Source organism: Pogona vitticeps, chromosome 3 (assembly GCF_051106095.1).
Source record: "Pogona vitticeps strain Pit_001003342236 chromosome 3, PviZW2.1, whole genome shotgun sequence".
Classification (NCBI taxonomy): Eukaryota; Metazoa; Chordata; class Lepidosauria; order Squamata; family Agamidae; genus Pogona; species Pogona vitticeps.
The window spans coordinates 116,605,304-116,618,381 of record NC_135785.1 but is presented as its reverse complement, the minus strand read 5'-3'; the positions used below and the strand labels follow the sequence as shown (position 1 = coordinate 116,618,381).

The window sequence follows — 13,078 nt, the reverse complement described above, 5'->3', positions numbered from 1 at the left end:
CAAAGTGCTTGTTTTGACATATAAAGCCCTAAACGGCTTGGGCCCTGGATACCTGAAGGACCGCCTCCTTCCATATGAACCTACCCGGCAGTTAAGATCTAGCCAGGGGGCCCTTTTGAAAGAGCCGTCCCTCAAGGAGGTAAGAGGGACGGCTTGTAGACAAAGGGCCTTTTCGGCAGCTGCCCCCAGACTATGGAATGCCCTCCCGACTGAGATTCGTCTGGCGCCGACACTGATGACATTTCGGCGCCAGGTCAAAACCTTCCTGTTCCAGAAGGCTTTTAACTGAAATAATATTAGCTGTGGGTCTGATGGCAATTTTAATTGTATTTTAATTGTAATTATTTTATCTTTTGCTGTATTGAATTTTAATTATTGTAAGCCGCCCAGAGACCTCTGGGTAGTTTGGGCGGCATATAAATTGAATAAATAAATAAATAAATAAATAAATAAATAAATAAATAAATAAATAAATAAATGTAATTCCATTGGTGAGTCATTTTCTGCCATCACCCTCAGAGCAAACTGTTGAAGGACCAAGGAAGTCATTGTCTTGAGCGTTTTGGAAGAACAAATACACAGCAAGTGAATAACATGTCTGCCAACATTTTGCAGGATTTAAAAGGCATCCCCCCTCCTTTTATGGGATGGACACAGAGATCAAATTACTCTCAGGTTAAATGGTCTCCGTTCGTCCTGTTGCCCCCTCTCTCATAGTTTCAGATCTAAAAAACAGGATTCCTGATCACCAACCACTGCTGCTTTATGAGAAGAGGGGCCGCTAGAAGGTTGGCTGAATGAAGACATCATCCAGCTCAGGAGACCTCTGGAGCCTGCCAGGTTCTCCCTCTGCTTCCTGGGACTGTTTTCACACACTGGCTTTTATTCAAAATATTCCTTCTGCATTGATGAAAAGGGCAGACAAAGACAAAGAAAAGAAAAGGAGCTGCTTTCCCTCCCTGTTGCTGGTACTGTCCTGTCTCTTCCTTAGTTCTTTGGCCCCTTCCTTAATCTGTAGGTGTGTGAAGATTTACAGGACCCAGCGGGTTCCAGGTGTGACAAACCCAGACCTACTGGGATCTATCACACAGTTACTAAGCTGCCACCAACCATTCCCTATAATAAGTCACACAGACCAGGGATGGATTTTTAAACAAATAAAAGAATAAGGTTTATTTTAAATACAAACAGGGTAAATAAAACAATCAGGTGAATAAAATAAAGTAACGTGGCTTATTCTCACACACACAAGCATACAGTTTGGTTCACCTAGAACCTTTAACTTAAAGCGCAGACCCTGAACCCATCAGTTCTGGCTAACCAACAGACCCCTGAACCTTTCAGGTTGGTACTCTGACACACAGTAGTACCCTGTCAGACACACAGACTCCCACAACAGCTTCTTCTTCCCCAGCTGCTGCTTCGTCCCTCCCAGTGTCTCACAGTCTGTCTCAGCATCTCCTTTCACCACACAGGCATCACATATTTATACAGTACAGCCCCTCCTCCTGATGTCCCGCCTTCCACTCCCCATAGGATGGAACTTTCCCTCCAAACCCATGACAGACAGGTAACATCAGTGCTGTTATGTAACACCTCCCCTCTTTATAAGTTGTTTTGTAGGGGGAAAGCTAAGGTGCTTTTCACCAAAAAAACAACCTGTATAAAACATACAACAACAGTTATACATACCATATAATACTTACATATACTTACACTCCAAGTTAAACATAGCAAATAGGCATTTCAAACATTTACCATATGCATTACATCAATTTTACCTTTATTAATACAAACCAATTTAAAACCAGGTACATTTTAACTTTTTGTTTTCATTATATACATATAGTCCATGTTCTTTCGCCGTCTTCAGTCTTCAGGTCTTCTTGATAAGGCGTCAGCAACACAGTTCACTGACCCTCTGACCACCTTCACTTCAAAGTCATAGTCCTGTAAGTTCAAAGCCCACCTCATAAGTTTGCTATTGTGGGTTTTCATCGTCTTTAACCATTGCAATGGTGAATGGTCAGTACACAGAATAAAATGTCTTCCCCAGATGTAAGGCTTGGCCTTCTGGATCGCGTAGACTATGGCCAAACACTCCTTCTCCACGGTTGCCAAATGTCTCTCACCTTTTTGAAGTTTCCTACTCAGGTAGGACACTGGATGCTGGTCACCATTCTCATCCTCTTGGCACAGAACTGCTCCTACCCCGCTGTTAGACGCATCGGTGTAGATGATGAACTCCCGGTCGAAGTCTGGAGCACGCAGGACAGGATAGTTGATTAACGCCTCCTTCAACCTCTGGAACGCCGCCTCACAGTCGCTGGTCCACGGGATGCGGTCATCAGCCTTCTTCCTCGTCAGATCGGTCAGCGGAGCCGCAATCTCGCTAAACCTCGGGATGAACTTTCTGTAGTAGCCCACCAACCCAAGAAATGATTTGACTTTTTTCTTGGTGTTGGGTCTAGGCCAATCACGAACAGCTTCTATTTTGGCCTCCAGGGGTTTTATCACTCCTCCCCCTACCATGTGACCCAAGCACTTTACTTCTGGGCTACCCAGCTGCAGTTTGTTCTTTTTGCAAGGCCTAGGCCAAAGCACTTCCTCCCCTGGGTCAAAGTGCCTCTCTCTAGCTTTGTGGTCATACCATGCTTTCTTTCTGACCTTTTGAGCTTGCAGGGTCTCTGCTGCTAGCTCTAGGTTTCTCTTTAGGTCCTTCCTTAAAGAGTCTATATATGTCACAACGTCTTGTGGGTCATCCTGGGTGATCTGCTCCCAATTTTGTTTGATCAAATCAAGGGGCCCTTTCACCCTTCTCCCAAATAAAAGTTCGAATGGACTGAACCCGGTACTGGCTTGTGGCACTGATCGATAAGCAAACAAAAGGGATTGCAGCTTCTGGTCCCAATTGTTTGGATTCTCTGCCAAGTAAGCCCTTATCATGCGCATCAGAGTCCCATTGAACTTCTCAGTTAACCCATTACTTTCCGGATGATAGGCAGTGGTTTCCTTGTGCTTAATTCCACAGATTTGCCATAAGCGTTTCATGAGCTTTGACGTGAACGATGTGCCCAAATCTGTGATTATCTCTGAGGCAAATCCCATCCTGGACATGTACCCCACCAAAGCATCGGCCACTGTGTTAGTTTCGATGTTTGTCAAGGGTATGGCTTCAGGATACCTTGTGGCATGGTCCACAATTGTTAGTATGAACCTATTCCCCCTCTTTGTGGCCTTGGGCAAAGGTCCCACAATATCCACCCCTATGCATTTGAACGGAGTGTCAATCACAGGCAAAGGGCACAACTTTGCTTTGGTCCTGTCGCGGTTATTCCCCTGCCTTTGACACACATCACATTGTTTACAGAACTCCCTGATCTGCTTCCCTATGTCAGGCCAGTAGAAATTCTGTGTGATTCTCTGCTGTGTTTTGTTCACTCCTAAGTGTGCAGCAAACATGTCAGAGTGACCCCTTTGTAAGATCATGGGGCGATACTTTTCAGGTACCACTAGCTGACTCCTGATCCCATCTCCCCCTTTTGAGATATTCCTCAGGGTCTCTCTATACAGAATCCCCTTTTTCTCCAGAAATCTCACTGGGGTTTCAGGTGTTAGCTGGGCGTCAGTCACCTGTTCAAAACACTTTTGGAGAGTGGCGTCTGCCTTCTGCTCCTGTCCAAATCTGCTGTCTGTGGTTAAGGTTTCCACCACAGCTTCTGAACTCCCCTCTGCTTCCGTCTCTGGCTCATCATTACCCCCCTGAACTGTCCCTGTGGTGGCTTGTGAGCGTGTAATCACTAGCACCCGTTTCACATGTTCAGCCAGGTCATTTCCCACGAGCACGGCTGCTGGCAGAGTCGATGAAATTGCTAGGCGCCAAGCTCCCCTCCAGCCTTGAAAGTTGACAGGTACCTCTGCTACTGGCAGAGAGATTACCTGCCCCTCAATACCTGCCACCTTCATGCTCTCATTTGGGATTATAAACTCCCGAGGGATGATATCTGGATGGCACAGGGTTACCTGGGAACAAGTGTCCCGCAGCCCCCTATACTGACGGTCAAGTATTCCTACGTCCACCCCTGCTGTCTCAAACAACTGAGAATCTGTTTTTATCAGCAAGCAGCGCTTTACCTCCACCAGAGGACCATTTTCCTCAGCCTGATCAGCAGAGGTAGCTGTTCCAGACTGAGTAGCTATGGCAACAGGCTCCCTCTGTGACACTGAGCCTTGCTCTTTCTGGACACAGAACACAGCTTTTGGCTTGGTCCCACTAGAATTCTGAGGCACCATTCCTTTTAGCTGCTTCAATTTCTCACATTCTGAGATCAGATGACCCTTTCCCTGACAGAAATAGCATTTTCTGGTGTATTTTGATTCTCTCTCCTCTTGTTTTGGTTTTCCCTCCAAATTCTGAGGGCTTGGTTTCATGCCTGAGGGCTTCCCTTCACCATGGGCCCCTCCCCCTTGCTGGCTTTTCCCTGGTCCCTGAGAGTACTTGCTGTAGGTTTCTTTGGGTTTACCTACAGATTTCCCCTCACCCAAGGGCTTTCTTATTTGGGAAATAAAATCTGCGATCTCTGCGGCTGCTGCCACAGATTTCGGTTTCCTTTCCCTCACCTGGAATTTCAATTCCCCCTGCAGGACTGAATAGAACTGTTCCAGTGCTATCAAGTCTTTAAGCTGTTCATAGGTCTCTGTTCCTTCCTGCGATAGCCATTTCTCAAGCAGCCTCACCAATTGGGCCCCCACTTGGGTAAAAGTCTGTTCTGGCTTTTTGGTGAGGGACCTGAATCTTTGTCTCAGCTGCTCTGCATTTATCCCATGTCTGGCAAACACCAGTTTTTTAAACTCTGCAAAATCTTTCATCAATTCCTCAGGCATCTCGGCATAAACCTCAGCCAGGCTACCACTGATTAAAGATCGCATGATGGTCATCTTCTCAGTTTCCCTCACTGAGAAGTCCACAAACGCTCTTTCCACTAAGGAAAAGAACACCTCAGGGCAATCTCCCTTGTGGTACACAGGGAATTTCTTCAGGTCAGCCTTAGACAATTGGCCTCCCTCAGAATCCCTATTATTATTATTGTTCTGGTTCATCAGTTCCAGTTTTTTTAATTCAAACGCCATTTTCTCCCTCTGCAATTCCCTCTCCATTTCCATTCTCTCTCTCTCTAATCTTTCTTCTTTTTCCAATTGCCTCATCCTCAATTCATGCTGTTGGGCTATGAGCAATTTTCTGAGCTCTGGGTTCTGTTCTCCTGTGCTGTCACCCTGCACTGAGCCAAATTCATCCTCAGAACCTTGGTCAATCTGGGGGTCTTTCACTTCACTCATTTCTGCTACTTGGCTTCGAGTCAAGGGCATAACCCCCCCTCAGAACAGGCTGCTTTAAAAGTCAAGCCTCAGAATAAAACGACCACTTTTTTTTTTCCTTCTTGCCTCAGAACCAGCTCTCCCTAGAGATTGCTGCTGTTCTTCAGCACTTAAATCGCAACAGTATCGAGTCAGAGCCTACCCCCCTCTGCTGGGCCTCTCAGCTGGCAAGCTAGCTCGCTGTTGCTACGCAGTTTTGCCTCAGCGTTTTCCCGCCAAAACTAGGCTGCCTCAGAGCACCTTAATCTAAGTCTCCCCAGTTGGCACGTTCTTCTACTAGTGCACCTCCCCGTGAGGTACACCTAGAAGATTACCTACGCGCCTCAGACTGTCCCTGACTAGACCCCCCTTGCTCTGGGCACACTTGCCAAGGCTTTGCTGGACCGCTGGACAACTGGACCAGTCGTATCCCACACGCTGGACACCAATCAATGTGACAAACCCAGACCTACTGGGATCTATCACACAGTTACTAAGCTGCCACCAACCATTCCCTATAATAAGTCACACAGACCAGGGATGGATTTTTAAACAAATAAAAGAATAAGGTTTATTTTAAATACAAACAGGGTAAATAAAACAATCAGGTGAATAAAATAAAGTAACGTGGCTTATTCTCACACACACAAGCATACAGTTTGGTTCACCTAGAACCTTTAACTTAAAGCGCAGACCCTGAACCCATCAGTTCTGGCTAACCAACAGACCCCTGAACCTTTCAGGTTGGTACTCTGACACACAGTAGTACCCTGTCAGACACACAGACTCCCACAACAGCTTCTTCTTCCCCAGCTGCTGCTTCGTCCCTCCCAGTGTCTCACAGTCTGTCTCAGCATCTCCTTTCACCACACAGGCATCACATATTTATACAGTACAGCCCCTCCTCCTGATGTCCCGCCTTCCACTCCCCATAGGATGGAACTTTCCCTCCAAACCCATGACAGACAGGTAACATCAGTGCTGTTATGTAACACCAGGCACAATCATTAACTTCCTGGTTTGTAAGAGATGACACCAACACGGAAGGGGTTGAGAAGAAAATGTAGATAGGGTAGGCTTTTTAGTATCATCAGGCCTGCCTATATGTTCTGAATCAGGGGAACTTAAAGCCTTGTTAAAAGCAGCAGCGCAGCACTCTAACCGGAGGGGCTGTGTTTTCATACAAATGAGATAAGTTTATTTTCTGAGTTGTGCCATTTGTTTTGACAGGCAGGGTGGCTGTAAAAGCTGGAAACAGAACAGCAGGGGTGCCAGCTCCATGCACAGTGAGACTCCGAGAAGAGAAGAGGCAGAACTGCATGAGATCTTGGACCCAACCCAAGAGCCTGCCTCAGCCTTCTGTTGCAGCAGCTTTGGAAAGCACGAGAAGAGAAACAGCCGGCTGTAATACTGTGGAGCAAATGCACTCAGCTGAGAAGCACCTGGCCACCTTTCAAGCAAACTGCGTCCGTGCCTTGGAAGTGCTGATCACACAGTGTCTAGTATGGCTTCCACAGGAGGCATGGACGTAGAAGCTGATCCCAAGCTAGTGTGTCCCCAAGGTTCCCGAGCTCCGAGATTTCCAAGATGCCGGTCCTCTTTGGAGAGCTTCCAGCTTCACCTGCCCAAGGGACCAGAGGCCTTCTGCATAGCTCTGCTGGGAAAGCTTACCAGGTCACTGTGCTGAAGAGGAAGAAGGTAGACTTTTCTCTCCCTTTCTTGTGTTGGGGATGGAGCGCCCAGAGGGAGTGAGGAATGAAACATGCCAGCATTTAAGAGGTCACCAAGCTCTTCCTTGTCTCTGTCTCAACGTAGCTAGTCTCTTGGGAGTTTTTTCAGTGAAAATGATTGATCAGGAGATATTCAAGATAAATTGAAGAAAGCATTACATCTTATAACCTCAGTGAGGAATTCACTGCCTCAAAATGTACTAATAGGCATCAACTTTTATGTCTTTAAGGGGGAACCAATTGAACCACGGAGTAGAAGAGGTTTCTGAGGAGCAGTGATGATGAGCCACGACAGCCAGCTTGAACACCCAGCTTCCTTGGTAAGTCACCTTTCCAATGAATACCACTTGCTAGGGGACAAATAGCAGATGATGCCAGTTGCCTTCATGCCCCATTTTTAGGCCTCTTGGAACTTCTGGCCGGTGGTCATTTGAGGGAGAGGATTCCATGCTAGATTACACGGCTTCTGGTATGACCCAACATGGTGTGATGAGGTAAGGGTGCACGTACTTATGATTACACCAAAAGCTAAAGATCTGCTTTCTGAAGAGCTTCCACATTTGGCTTTTCAATCTCTTTAGTATTTAGATGATTTGTTCGATAGTGGAAGTATTTGAAACATTTCTCAGAGAAGTCCATTAACAACAACCCTCATAAACAACAGCTCAGGCAGCATGCCAACGATGCCCATGTTGGCTGTTGGATTCTGGGAGACATAATAATAATATTTCTCAATTTTGATTTCTTGCAAATGAATGCATCATCTATTTTTTTGAAATATGTCTCATCACATCTTCACTTTTGAACTTGCTGAATTTTACCCATCTTAGAGTTTTTTTCTATTCAGAAATTGTGCATAATTCCACCTGTCCCCATTACCTGGCTCCCCCTCACCATTATCTATGTCTTCTGCTCTGGGTTTCCTGAAGCTGAAACTGCAGCAAGTCCCACTACTATTGTTTTCATGAGCAAGTTGTCCCTCTTTTTACCCTGAAAATACCACTGGCAGCTACTGCAAAAGGAAAATGAGGAAGCCTGTTGATTTCACTATTAAAAAATAAATGTGTCTACTAGGGCATACACATAGCTTTTTATAGGGTGGGGCAAAACTCTCCCCCCCCAACATGTAATTGGGAGTGGCAATGACACAAGCACTCTTACAGAGCAAAATCAGCACAGGGGATGATTTTCTTGGAAAAGTGTGTGGGAGTGGGGAGAGGACAATGTTTTGTAATAATATGTCCAAAGTTAAATAATAATACATCCAAGAACATTAGTTCTTCATATACTGTACCTTTTTCTTTGCCAAATTTCACATTATTTATTAATTTTCCCCCTCAATATTTTAATCAAATGTTACCATATGAAGGTACAAGTCATTCACAGTTACAGTTTCCTACATACTATATCAGAGAAAAGAAATATTGGTCAGAAAACCAACGATGGGTGGTAACCATCATTGTATTTATGGGGTAGTCATGTTAGTCTGTTTCAGCATGTATAACAAAAACAACATAGGAAGAGAAGTATTGTGGTACTTTTAACTGAAGTAGATCTGTTCATTCCTTAGTGCCACAGTACTTTTGCTTTTCTTATGCATTGGACATATTGAATTCCTTCTGTAGTGCTATGCTACACACTTACGCTGGATAGCTCAGCGGTTTGGGTATGGAGCCAGACGTTTGGAGTTCAATTCCACACTGTGCCTCCTTGATGGGATGATGATGATGATGACAACAACAATGATGATGTGTTTTTTTTTTTAAAAAGCCTCAGTCAATCAAAATTATACAAACATTGACTGATATTACATAACACAGTGGTCCCCAACCTTTTCAGGACCATGGACCAGTTGGGGGGTGCAGGGTCCATGTGTGGGAGGGCAGGGGCACCCCCGCACTTGCAGATGGGTGTGCCACGCTCACGGGTGGGCATGTTACACTTGCAGAGGGGCGTGTTATGCTTGTGGAGGGGCGTGTTGCGCTTGTGTGCATGTGCACGAGCGCAACACGCCCACCATGAGTGCGGGGGGCAAAGATCCATCTCCATGGCCCAGTTCCAGGAAGCCCACGGACCGTCACCGGGCTGCAGATGGGGGGTTGGGGAGATGCCGTTTTTAATATTGTCATTTTGTAGCTCTGTTTATGTTATTTCTGGAATCTGCAACTGCTTGTTATTCTGTGTGAAATTTCTTGATATTGATCTCAAAACCCAGGTGACAGTAATACCATGCATTCTAAAATCACTAGCAATATGAATATATTGGATAGGGTTGTGGAGTGAAGCTCACTGTGATATCTCTCTCAACCTATCTTTTCAGGGCAGTTACAAGCAACGTGTTTGGTTGGTGCTAATCCCAGCTGGGGGACACCACAGTCAGTGTGGTGGAGACCCCAAGGAGTGGAAGACTGATTCAGCTGTACATTTCGAGATTCTTCATTCTTACATAGAAACCATTAAAAATATTGCCAAGACAAAGGAAGGAAATGAGCCATGTGTTTAGTTCCAGCGCGAAACTTTTTCCATGCAGAGGGGCAATTTTTGTCAACATTCAGAAAAGTGAAGGTTAAATGGACCAATGCAGAATGTTTCATCTACAAGTGAGATATTTCGATTGCCAGATCTCTGTATTTCGTTAGTTTTTCCCAATTATTTATTTTCAACTCTGGTATGTCCTGGAATTGCAATGTCAGTGATCCAGACAATTCTTCATTCTGTTACTATTATGTCTGATGTGTTATGTTCAAGATGCCTAATCAGTTTGGATCTGGAAAACCCACAAGATCTTGAGTTCCTCATTTTCTGACACCTTCTCTACCTGATATTCTCATGGGTTTTTGGAGGCTTGCAAGTTATATTTTTTTACATAATGACAATTGCACTAATTTTTGTCATTCTATCATGTCTAATCTTTTAATCTGTTTGTGCTGTCTTTGGATATTCATAGATGAGGTGTGACACAGTTTCGTCTTTTTGTTGGTAGAGTTAACATTTGCTGTTAGCACTAATTCCTTGAATCTTAGTTGTCATCATATTGGTTTGGAATGCTTATTCTTGGACAGCAAAAATCAAGCCTTTGGTTTCTTTTTTAGGTAAAAAGGTAAAAGTTCCCCTTGACAATTTTGTCCAGTCGTGTCCAACTCTGGGCGGCGGTGCTCATCTCCATTTCCAACCCATAGAGCTAGCATTTGTCCGCAGACAATCCTCCGTGGTCACATGGCCAGCGTGACTAGACACAGAATGCCGTTTACCTTCCCACCGAGGTGGTACCTATTTATCTACTCGCACTTTTGCATTTTGCATGCTTTCAAACCACTAGGTTGGCAGGAGCTGGGACAAGTGACGGGAGCTCACTCCGTCGCATGGATTCGAACTTACAACTGCAGGTCTTCTGACCTTGCAGCACAGAGGCTTCAGTAGTTTAACCCACAGTGCCACCATATTCCTGGTTTCTTTTTTAGTGGTCCCCAATTTTAGCCATTCGTTTCGTTTAGTCGTTTAGTCGTGTCCGACTCTTCGTGACCCCATGGACCAGAGCACGCCAGGCCCTCCTGTCTTCTACTGCCTCCCGGAGTTGTGTCAAATTCATGTTGGTTGCTTCGCAGACACTGTCCAGCCATCTCATCCTCGGTCGTCCCCTTCTCCTCTTGCCATCACACCTTCCTAACATCAAGGTTTTTTCCAAGGACTCTTTTCTTCTCATGAGATGGCCAAAGTACTGGAGCCTCAGCTTCAGGATCTGTCCTTCAAGTGAGCATTCAGGGTTGATTTCCTTTAGAACTGATAGGTTTGTTCTCCTTGCAGTCCAGGGGATTCTCAAGAGTCTCCTCCAGCACCACAATTCAAAGGCATCAATTCGTCTGCGGTCTGCTTTCTTTATGGTCCAGCTCTCACTTCCATACATCACGACAGGAAAAACCATAGCTTTGACTATTCGGACTTTTGTTGGCAAGGTGATGTCTCTGCTTTTTAAGATGCTGTCAAGATTTGTCATCGCTTTCCTCCCAAGAAGCAGGCGTCTTTTAATTTCGTGGCTGCTGTCTCCATCTGCAGTGATCATGGAGCCCAGGAAAATAAAATCTGTCACTGCCTCCATATCTTCCCCTTCTATTTCCCAGGAGGTGATGGGACCAGTGGCCATGATCTTAGTTTTTTTGATGTTGAGTTTCAGACCGTTTTTTGCACTCTCTTCTTTCACCCTCATTACAAGGTTCTTTAATTCCTCCTCACTTTCTGCCATCAGAGTGGTGTCATCTGCATATCGGAGGTTGTTGATATTTCTTCCAGCAATCTTAATTCCGGCTTGGGATTCCTCCAGTCCAGCCTTCCGCATGATGTATTCTGCATATAAGTTGAATAAGCTGGGGGACAATATACAGCCTTGTCGTACTCCTTTCCCAATTTTGAACCAAATTTTAGCCATGCCCATGTTGAATTATTATCATTCCACCAATATTTCTCAAGTGTTCTCTGTGAAATGAGTTATTTTTCCAACTGCTTAATTGATTTTCAAATTGTTGTTTCTTACATTGATCCTTTGTTTCTGTTTTCAAAACATTTTCCATTTTCACTGACTTAAGTAATTCTTCTCTCCTTGTACTAATATAATTATTTAGACTTTCTTTTCCCTCCTCTACTACCTGCTGTATTTGCAGTAATCCACAACCTTCAGTTATTCATGATAAATATAATCTGTTTACATTACTTTTTGGATGTAGTGAATGATGCTTGTTCATTAGTTTCTGTGTTTTTCGATCCAATTCTTTTAATTCATTTTGGGTCTAATTATTCCAGCTGGGTATTATTGGAACTGCCCACATGTTTATGACTTTGATTGTATTTCCATCATTTAATTTTGAATTTAAGATTTTCCATAATTTTTTGATGTATTCCCTTTCTGTCAGTTCTTTAACTATTATGTACAGGATGTTATCTGCTTCTAGTATTCCAAAGTATTTATTACTATTCATCACTTGATGGTGATGAATAGTAATAAATAGGGAGGTTTCCTCTCCAAGAAATTTAAAGAAAACCTGGCTCAGTTCAGACACAGAAAAGTATCACATGCCTCATAATCTCAGCTGTTTTCCCAAAGTGGTACAATCCTAAGAGTAAGTACCTTTGAACTAAGTGGGAATTACGTATCAATAAACATGTAATTGTAGACAATAATTCTAGACAGTAATTCAGATATTAATGGTATATTTTCATGTCTCCCCTTAATTATTTTACATTACATTTTTTTAAAAAAACATACTCTCAAGTGTTTCAGGCAGCATGTTCATTTGCTTGATGATGATTAATGATGATGACAAAAAACATTCTTGTATACCTCTATTTCAAAAATTTACTTCTCTGGAATTGTATGATTTTCTGTGAAGAACGGAACCAACAGCAACCTATAACAAAATGCCATAGTGTGGAGAAATATAGTCAGCATTCAGGAACCTACCTACCCAGCCAGCCATGAACCTCCCTGAGATACTCCCCTCCATAGTGCCTCCTTCATTCTCTTTCTTGTTGTATATATTTTCATTATTAAACATCCTATTTAAAAATAGAGTTCAAGGCAGGTAACAAACATGTTTAAGAAAAATATAAGCAATACAGCCATTGGAAACTAGAACAACGTGACAATGAGATTTTCTCCCACCAAACCCATATAGGCAGAGTTTTTTGTATGTTCAGAGTTACAGATGTGCATGTGATGGATAGACTTGCATGTCCCCTTGCAGAAAAAGAAAAGGGAAAGAGAGAGAGAGAGAGAGAGAGAGAGAGAGAGAGAGAGAGAGGTTTCCATGCAGTCCTAACTCAAAGATGTGCTATCTATGATATAGCCACATGAGTTCCTCCTGACAGAAATGTCCTTTTCCCAGCAGACCTTCTCTTTCACAAACAGAACTATTTTTCTCAGCTGTTTTCTTCACAGAGGGATCTGCGGGCACAACTGCTCAACAGGTTAAGCTCTGCCAAGAGTGAAAAATGTAGGGAGG

General features: G+C 44.0%; 2 long non-coding RNA genes across 2 annotated transcripts; one reads left to right on the top strand and one right to left on the bottom strand.

Moving 5' to 3' along the window:
* Positions 1 to 1,146: 1,146 nt before the first annotated feature.
* LOC144588373 (uncharacterized) lies at positions 1,147 to 4,149 on the bottom strand. The gene is made up of 2 exons (XR_013543901.1): positions 2,133 to 4,149; positions 1,147 to 1,950 (listed from the first exon to the last, which is right to left on the bottom strand). It is a non-coding gene; the product is annotated as an uncharacterized LOC144588373 (long non-coding RNA).
* A 2,471-nt stretch (positions 4,150 to 6,620) lies between these two features.
* Positions 6,621 to 9,553, top strand: LOC144588372 (uncharacterized). The gene is made up of 3 exons (XR_013543900.1): positions 6,621 to 7,053; positions 7,316 to 7,405; positions 9,406 to 9,553. It is a non-coding gene; the product is annotated as an uncharacterized LOC144588372 (long non-coding RNA).
* Positions 9,554 to 13,078: the final 3,525 nt, after the last annotated feature.